This window comes from Suncus etruscus, chromosome 4, assembly GCF_024139225.1.
Source record: "Suncus etruscus isolate mSunEtr1 chromosome 4, mSunEtr1.pri.cur, whole genome shotgun sequence".
NCBI lineage: Eukaryota > Metazoa > Chordata > Mammalia > Eulipotyphla > Soricidae > Suncus > Suncus etruscus.
In genome coordinates this window covers 131767950-131776867 of record NC_064851.1, presented here as the reverse complement: position 1 = coordinate 131776867, position 8918 = coordinate 131767950, and the positions used below count along the sequence as shown (strand labels likewise).

At 35.7% G+C, this 8918-nt stretch overlaps 1 non-coding gene across 1 annotated transcript; it reads right to left on the bottom strand.

Moving 5' to 3' along the window:
• Nucleotides 1–2260: 2260 nt before the first annotated feature.
• On the bottom strand, nt 2261–2393 carry LOC126007724 (small nucleolar RNA SNORA9). The gene has a single exon (XR_007495214.1). It is a non-coding gene; the product is annotated as a small nucleolar RNA SNORA9 (small nucleolar RNA).
• Between the last annotated feature and the right edge of the window lie 6525 nt (nt 2394–8918).

Here is an 8918-nt window from a genome sequence, read left to right as displayed (position 1 = left end):
TCGTAGTGTACAATTGTCAAAAAACTATCTTGAAAATGAGGGAATATTTCATTTCAGGAAATAGTTGAGGAAGCAAAGTGAAAGCAAGAGTTGAAGATTGATATAATCAAGAAACTTCGGGCCGGTGAGGTGGCGCTAGAGGTAAGGTAGACACACCTTGCAAGTGCTAGCCAAGGAAGGACCATGGTTCAATTTCCCCAGCATCCCATATGGTCCCCCAAGCCAGGGGCAATTTCTGAGCACTTAGCCAGGAGTAACCGCTGAGCATCAAACGGGTGTGGCCGAAAAACCAAAAATAAAAAAAAAATCTAGAGACTCGATGGGGTCGGAGAGATATCATGGAGGTAGGGTGTTTGCTTTGCATGTAAAATGATGGTGGTTCAAATTCCAGCATTCCATATTGTCCCCCAAGCCTTCCAGGAGGAACCCCTGAGCGCTGCCGGGTGTGACCCAAAAACCAAAAAAAAAAAAAAAGACTCGAAAGTTTTCTCTGGATTGCTTGGGTAAAATCAAAATTGTGATTATTTACAGAGAATGAAGATGAGGTGGGAGGTAAATAGGGCTGAGAATTACCTGTTGAGAACGAAGGTACTTCATATTATCTGCTAAAAGAAAAAGAGGGAGAGAGGCGAGGATAAAGGAAGTGTTTAAAATCAATGTGGCTAGTGATGGTGGATTGGTTAGATTTAATGATTACGATTATGATGATATTTTAGTTAGTAACAGAGTCTAGTAATGATCACAGAAAAGATGGTAAACTCTTGTAAATATGAATATTTTAATATATGCACTGAAATAAAAGATTAACAGTACTGTATCACCATATCAGAAAGTTTTTGAATGTATTAAATTTAGAGAGGAAAGTAACAAAATAATAATATATGATTTTGTCTCATCTTGTTATGAAACATTGATTTGGTAACTAGTGATCATTTTTAGAAGTTTTAATAGAAATATAAAGTACCATTAGCTCAACTTATATTAGTATATTAATGAATATATAATCACATATACATATGTGTATCTGTATCTATATACATGGATACATATGATATATACATGAGATATACATAGATACATATGTATATATACATGAAATTCTGAATTTTGAAATCTGTAGTCATTGTGCAGATCACAATGGAACCTACTCAATTTGTAGACATTTTCACTCTGGTTTCTAGGCAGTCTCCTAGCAATGAAGCAGTACCTCCATGAATACAAAATGTTTTATGGATAAACTAGAACTGTAACTTTCCTGCTATTATTCTAACCCTTGAGAGTCAAATGCAAAAACCAATATCACAGATGACAAATTTTTATAGGATCAAGATATGACCCTAAATTACTTTCATTGCACTGAAACAGTTGCACTCTGATCTAGAAAATCGTAGTTTGTTCAGATCAATGGGTCTCATTATTCCTTGCTTAATATTGCTGGTTTAAGTTCAACTTTAAATACATCTCATTTGTTTGAAAGATGTTGAAATTTAATGTGTACTGATGACATTTCATAGCATTTCAATTATCTTGTAATTTTATTGAAATGTGTTAACAGTAATCATATCACACCAGATATGATTATTACCAGAGAACTATCTCTAAAACACAATTTGATTCAATGATGCATTTTATTAAATGGGTACTTGTTTATCATTATTTATATTGCTCTGCATTTATAATAATACAAAACATTGAAAGATATATAATCTTAGCAAACCATAAAGCAAAAAATAATTTTGGAAGTATATGGTAACTTGTACTAACTTTGGAAACATCTTTGACTTCTTTTGCATATTCACTATTTAACTGTACTTCAAAATGCACCACCTTGCTTCCTAAGACCTTCATTTTGGGATCATGATTTAAACTTTCCTTTAAGTCTTCAAGTCTGTGTCAATCAAGGTAAGCATGACAATAATCTTCAGTTAAAAAAAAGTTTCATACAGCAACATGTAGATATTCTGCCTTTATATGCTTTAATCTATGTTGAAGTGTGATATGTGAAGCTGAATGTATATAATAAGTACTGTAATCAGAAAACTAGGTAAGTCAAACAAGACAGGAATTTAATAAAGAATTAAAAATGTTCAAGATAGTTTCTTACTGTTGCTTGTTTGGAAAGGATATTTTTATTTCCAGGGTTTTGTCTAATCTTGAAGATTAGACAAAGCATTTTTCTTTTCTCTCTTTTTTTTTTTTACAAACTCAATACAATTTTATTTATTTATTTATTTATTTATTTATTTATTTATTTATTTTCAAGTGTCTAAAATTTCTATAAACTTGCTCTGGATGTAACAAGGGCAAGGACTCAAACCATTTCATAATGTTATTGCAAGCACTATAGAAATGCACAGGGTCACGCCAGACCCAAGCACGCTGGAGGCTTGCAGTACAATTTTATTTTTAAAATTTTTTTAATTTATTTTTTTAATTTTTATATATTTTATCTTTATTTAAGCACCTTGATTACAAACATGATTGTAGTTGGGTTTCAGTCATCAAAAGAACACCGCCCCCCTCACCAGTGCAACATTCCCATCACCAATGTCCCCAATCTCCCTCCTCCCTCATCCCTGGCCTTTATTCAAGACAGTCATTTTACTTCTCTCACTCATTGACATTGTCACCATAGATGTCAGTGTAGTTATTTCTCTAACTGCAATCACACCATGCTTGGATTGAATCCAATTCTCTATATGTGGAGCCTCCACTCCAGCCAGTTAAGCAATTAAACGATTTTCCTCACTCTTATAACTGGGAAACTCTTTTTTTTGTTTTCAAATAATATCGTTTTTTAACCATCATGATTACAAACATGATTGTAGTTGGGTTTCAGTCATAAAAATAACACCACTTTCACCAGTGTGACATTCCTATCTTTATTTTTTTAGCGTTGCTTTATTAGATATGAGTATACCTAAGTATATCACATATTTTATACATACAAATATATTGAATTCATGCAATTTGTGAGAATAATAGAGTATAGACTTGAGATCATTTGAGATCAGATCTAGGCATTGAGATATATAGGTCTTGTACAATACAAATTGAACCACATTCTTAGCCTCCTCCTCTTGTCTTCTTTTTTCTTCTCTTCTTTGTCTTCTTCTCTTCTTCCTCCTCTTTTTCTTCTTTCTATTCTCCTTCTTACTATTCTTCGCCCTCTTTTTACTCACCTCCCTCCTCTTCTTTTTCTTCTTCCTTTTCATCTTCCCCCTCTTCTTACTATTCTTCACAATATTCTTCTTACTCTTCTTCACCTTATTCTTACCCTTCTTTGCCTTATTTTTCTTATTCTTCTTTGCCTTATTCTTCTTAAAATTCTTCTTCGTCCTATTCCTCTTCTCTTCTTCCAACTCCTCTTATTATTCTTGTTCTGGGTTTCTGGGACTCTATGTTGCTTCTGTTGAGTTTATCAAAGACTTCTATTCTCATGGGTTCACATTCTTTGAGTAGTTTAGACATTGTCTGATCATTTGCTTTAAAGTTCTTTTCCAATCTCTTCTGTAGTATGGAGTTGTTCTGCATCTCATCCTCTGGCTCACCGACCCCGTTTGCAGCTGCTGTTACTCCAGTGGAGAGGCTTTCCACTGTGGTTTTCAATTCATAAGCTGAGTTTTTAAGAACTGTTATTTCAGTGTGAAATTTTCTAATTTCAATAATCAAATCCTCTTCTTATTTGTGTTCCATTCAAGTCTATCGATGCTTTTTTGGAGCTCCATGAACATCTTCCATAATTCTTCTCTAAACATCTTATTTGAGAGTATACCTAATTGTTTGGGACTTTTCGGATTATCAGAGCAGCCATTTTGATTCTCTATATATGGGGTTGTACTGCAAACTTTCCCCATTGTGAAGCTGGTAGTGTGCTTTTTACTATGTGCTGAAGTTGCAGTTCAGGGGTTAAAAGATGTAAATGGCTGCGCTTCTCAGGGGTGGCTACTGTAGAGATTATGTTTCTTGGTGTCTTCTGGGCTGCCTTCCTCAGAAAGAAAGCAGAGAGCAGGGCAGCAGATCTTTATAAAGGGTGCCCAATCACTCGGCAGGAATCAGCCCCAACGTTGGTTGGGTGGGGATATTTTACCAGGTGTGGGTCCTGGAGACATTATGTTCATTGATGCCTTCTGCACTGCCTCCCACAGAAAGGACATTCCCATCTTTAATACCCTTTGTACATAGTAGTAATGACTTTGCAATTTGTGTATAAAATTTCTGGCTCTGTTTAAAAAAAAAAAGTGGACAGAATAGGGAAGAGCATAATAAATTCTAAGCATTATTTTCTGTTTTAGGATTAATATAAGCTTTCTACTGCTTTAGTTTCAGACTTTTCACACCTCAGATAATTTCTCCATTAACTCCTTCTGTTCAGTATTTTAGCATTAACTCTTTTGTTTGGTTTAGTTTAATTTTTGGGCCACCCGACTACAGACATGGCTTATTCCTGGCTCTGTGCTCTAAGATTACTCTTTGAAGTGCACAGAAGATGCAAAGAGCCTTACCAGCTTATCATCTCTTTGATCAAACCATTAAACTTTTTTTAATTTAAAGCCAGAGCAATAATTTAGGCGTTAGCATTGCCTGATGTGGCCCCTAAACAAACAAACAAACAAACAAACAAAATTCAAAGCATTATTCACACTCAAAAATATAAGTAACTTATTACTTTTAAATGTTGTACCTTTGAAACTCCTTGAACTTACATTAAGATTTGAAGGAAATCAGGTGAAACTGTACTAGAAGTTGGCTGTTGTAATAACCTTATTCATGCTTCTTTTTCTCCCTCTAGGCTTGCTTTCCTTTTTCTTTTTGCATTCCTTAACAGCTTTTCTGATTAGAGTCCTGGAAAACTCATGTTTAACTTATAAAATTATTAAAATTTTCAGCATGTCTGAGTTTTGATGATTTGGGTTAAATTTATTTTATTTTTCAAAAACAAAAACAGTAAGAAACTTATTCCCACCTACCCGCTTTGCATCTCATGAAAGATTAAATTTTTTTCTTTTGTTTGTTTTTGGACCACACCTGGCAGCACTCAGGGGCTACTCCTGGCTCTCACTTAAAAATTATTCCTGGCTAGCTCAGGGAACCATATGAGATGCCAGAGATCAAACCCAGGTGGGCTACATGCAAGGCAAAAGCCCTACCCATTGTTCTGTAGCTCCAGGCCCTCATGAAAGTTTCTTTAGTAAATGAATTAACTGTTTTTTTTTTTTCTCTTTCATTTGTAATTTAGAATACAAAGGTTTTATAGAATAAGGAGTAATTGATTTTCTTTTGTTGATACATAAAATCTTTATAAATTCTTTTATTAAGAATAATGTAATCGGGGCTGAAAAGATAGCATGGAGGTAAGGCATTTGCCTTGCAATCAGACCGTCAGTGGCTCAAATCCCAGCATCCCATATGGTCCCCTAAGCCTGCCAGGAGCGATTTCTGAGTGTAGAGCCAGGAGTAATCCCTGAGCACCACCGGGTGTGACCCAAAAACAAAAAACAAATAAAAAAAAGAGTAATGTAATCTTTAGTTTTTTGCTCTAACTTAACTTCTAATAAAATATTTGGCTTAGAGTTTATGTGTTTGATTGTACTATTTGAAACTTATTATTTTTATAATAGTGGTGTATTGGATCCCACTATTTTTGAACTTTGCAATATAATTTCTCACTTTATCTGCTATTGTATCATATTATCTAATGTGTATGTCCATATTTTTCTTTTTGTTAGTAGCATATAAAATGTACATACCCTTACGGGCTGGAATAGTGGCACAAGCAGTAGGACATTTGACTTTCATGCACCAATAGATGAACCATGGTTCAATCTGCCAGTGTCCCATATAGTCCCCCAAGCCAGGAGCGATTTCTGAGCACAAAGCCAGAGTAACCCTTGAGTGTCACCAGGTGTAACCCCCCAAAAAAACCCTCAAAATATACATACCCCTATATAAATATACATCTATATTTTCATTTCTTTCAAAAATAATTATATGTACGTTTTCAAAATTAGCTTTTCAATAATTGTTTTTATAAAAACAAAAAAACTAAAAATATCTTCTTCAAAGCCATTGTTCTAGTTGCTTAGTAGTTTATTTTATAATTTTTAAAAATTTATTCACTTATTTAACTATTTTTCCCCTTGGCTATTATAAATGTTAGTATATGCCAAAGTGTTGGTATTTTTTAAATATAATTTTTATTTCAATCATAATCGCTTACATATCATTCACAGTAATATTCCAGGTACATATTTACATTGAATCAGGGGAGTTCCCACCACCGAATTATCCTCCTCCCACATCCGCTCCCATCCTGCCTCCCATATCCTCCACTCTCCCCTCCAGGAGCTGCTAAAATGTGTGGTCCCCTCTGTTTCTAGTTATTACTTAGTGGTCTTGTTAACTGTTTGGTCTTGGTACCTCCATTACTGCCCCCTCTAATTGGGGGGCAGGACTAGATAGTTCAAGTTATGTGGTTTTATTTGAAGGAAAGAAAAGTAATAAAATGGGGTAAAAATCAACTACACCGACTATGAGCAGAATCATTCTAGAGACTCTCCTTAGTTTGAGAGACGAAGGGGAAAAAAGAAAGTGAAACACCACAACACTTCAAAAAGAGGTATCAAATAAGATACTTAATGAGCACTGCAGCAATAAAGATATGCATCACATAATTGCCATGATCATGAGATAGAAAACATGACAAATCACAAAAAGGAAGAAGAGAAAGGAAGGAAGAAAAAGTAAATATATAAATAAAATAATGGACCACTACAACAATATCCACCCCAAAACAAAGAAATTGGCTAAAACTAGATAAAAGAAAAAAAAGATTATTTTGTGCTTTTTGTCTCTTTTTCTCCCCCTCCTGCATAGGCACAGTAAATACTGAGGTCATATAATACAAGAATTTCCTTGGCCTAAGAGATACAGGGTATCTCCACCCTTAGAATATATTGTCATGGGATTATCTATAGACTCCTTTCAAGTTCATTTACTTGGTTCATTTACCCTTGGTGCTTTTGTGTGTATGGAAGACTTCAACTCCAATCTGGATGATAAAAACAGACCTCTATATCTAGAGGTCTCAGTCTGTGCACAGGTCAAGGAGTAGAACTTTTGATGAAGTCTTTCTTTGTGATTTTAGAAATTCTGTTTCCTCAGTGTCATTTTAATCTGTCTTCTGTGGTTGGTGATCTTGGCCCTTGCGCTGAACCTCAGATAGAGCCTGGGATATCTTCTTTTGTTATGTTTCCAGAAGACCCATTCAGTTGCAATTGCCTCAATCAGGTCTCTAAAATTAGTGGTCATGGTTGTTGTGCAGGTTGTAAAACAAACCCTAGACTAGGGCTTTCTTGTTGGTCTCAGAATACATACTGCCCGGTCATGCCCAGTCATCTGTAGATCATGTTCTTGGCTTTTGCACAGTCCACAGTGTGACAAGTCTCCTGATTTTGTTTTATCGTTAGTTGGTGAGGTAGGATAACCTGTTGTAATGTCCATTTGTTCCCAATTTCCTCGTTGTCAGAATATCTTATTAGAACTGGCACATGTTGTTGTTTGAGCAGTATTCAGGATGTCCCAGATGGGATTTGGTTCCTGTAGCTGTTGTGAAGAACTGTGTCGTTTCTATGTCTGAAGTTCAGGGTTCAAGTCTGGACTGTCAGTGTCTAATCTCCTGGAGTCTAAGATGGGTCCACATGACAAATTTTCAAGATGGGAGATTCCCCTGTATTGTAAATAAGTATGAGTTCTTATCCCTAGTAGATAAGAGCTTGTTTATATACGTGAGATTTCCTCCCTTTTAGTGTGCCTATGCAGGAAGAAATGGTACTTCATTATATTGCCAATGCATTTGGGGGTGAAAAGAGAAGAACAGAAAAACAAGTCACACCCCCCAAAAAACATAAAAATGGAAATAAAAAATATATTTGCACACATATGTCTAGTGAAAAATGTTTTTAAGTAAAATGAAATAACCAATGAAGAGGTAGTGTTATACAGGTCTTATACTTATGATGGAAGTATAGGTTTCCCCATTGTCTTTTGAGATTTTCTTGTGAGGTGTGGGTTCCCAGGTGCCTTTTCATCGCACACCCTGCCCTTTTTGAGATTGGTAAAATATTTGAGGCAGAAGGGTCTTGTGTAGAGTTCTTGCATCGGGAGTCCTTTTAGGGCTAAATCCGGTATTCAACAACAGTCCAAGTTAGGAAGAGTTGGTAGGGAGGGCCACACACAGTGTTGGTTGTCTTTTCCTGCTGGGGACGAGGTGTGGATTTCAGTGGATGCCCTTTCACTTGAGTGCTGGGTACTGGTTCATTGGGGTAGGAGGTCAGTCTTGATGCATAATAGATTAAGAACTGAGGGTGAAGAGTTTTAATAAGGTGGAAAATCTGGATGGGAATGAGGGGTGAAGGGATAGTCTGATTCCTAGAAGGGGGAAAAGGGAAAGTATTTGGAAGGGGCAGAAAGGAAGAAAGGAGAAAATAAGATTAAATAGAAAAAGAAGAAAAGAAAAGAAGAAGTAGTAAGAAGAGAGGAGAGAAGAATGCAGGCATGTTATTTTGCTTGAATATGTTCAATGAGTAGGCCCCGTAGTATAAGTCTGCAGGTCACAGTTGCTGCTTCGGTGGTCTGGCTGGTCATATGCTTCAGGTCCTAAAAGAAGGTATAACCTAGAGATAAAGGGCATGTTAAAGAGTTTTATCGAGACAATTTTGTAACACAACCTGGGTATGGTATCTCATGTGGCTTAGCTCCGAGATGCCATTTTAGGTTGTCCATTCTTTGTATCCAAGAACACCTGTGGGCAGAAAAGCTGAGAGGTTACTTTAAATATAGTAAGCTTAAGGCATTAACACCTATTATTTTGAAATACTTCCATTGGAGTCAGTGATTACCTGTAATCTTGTATAAGA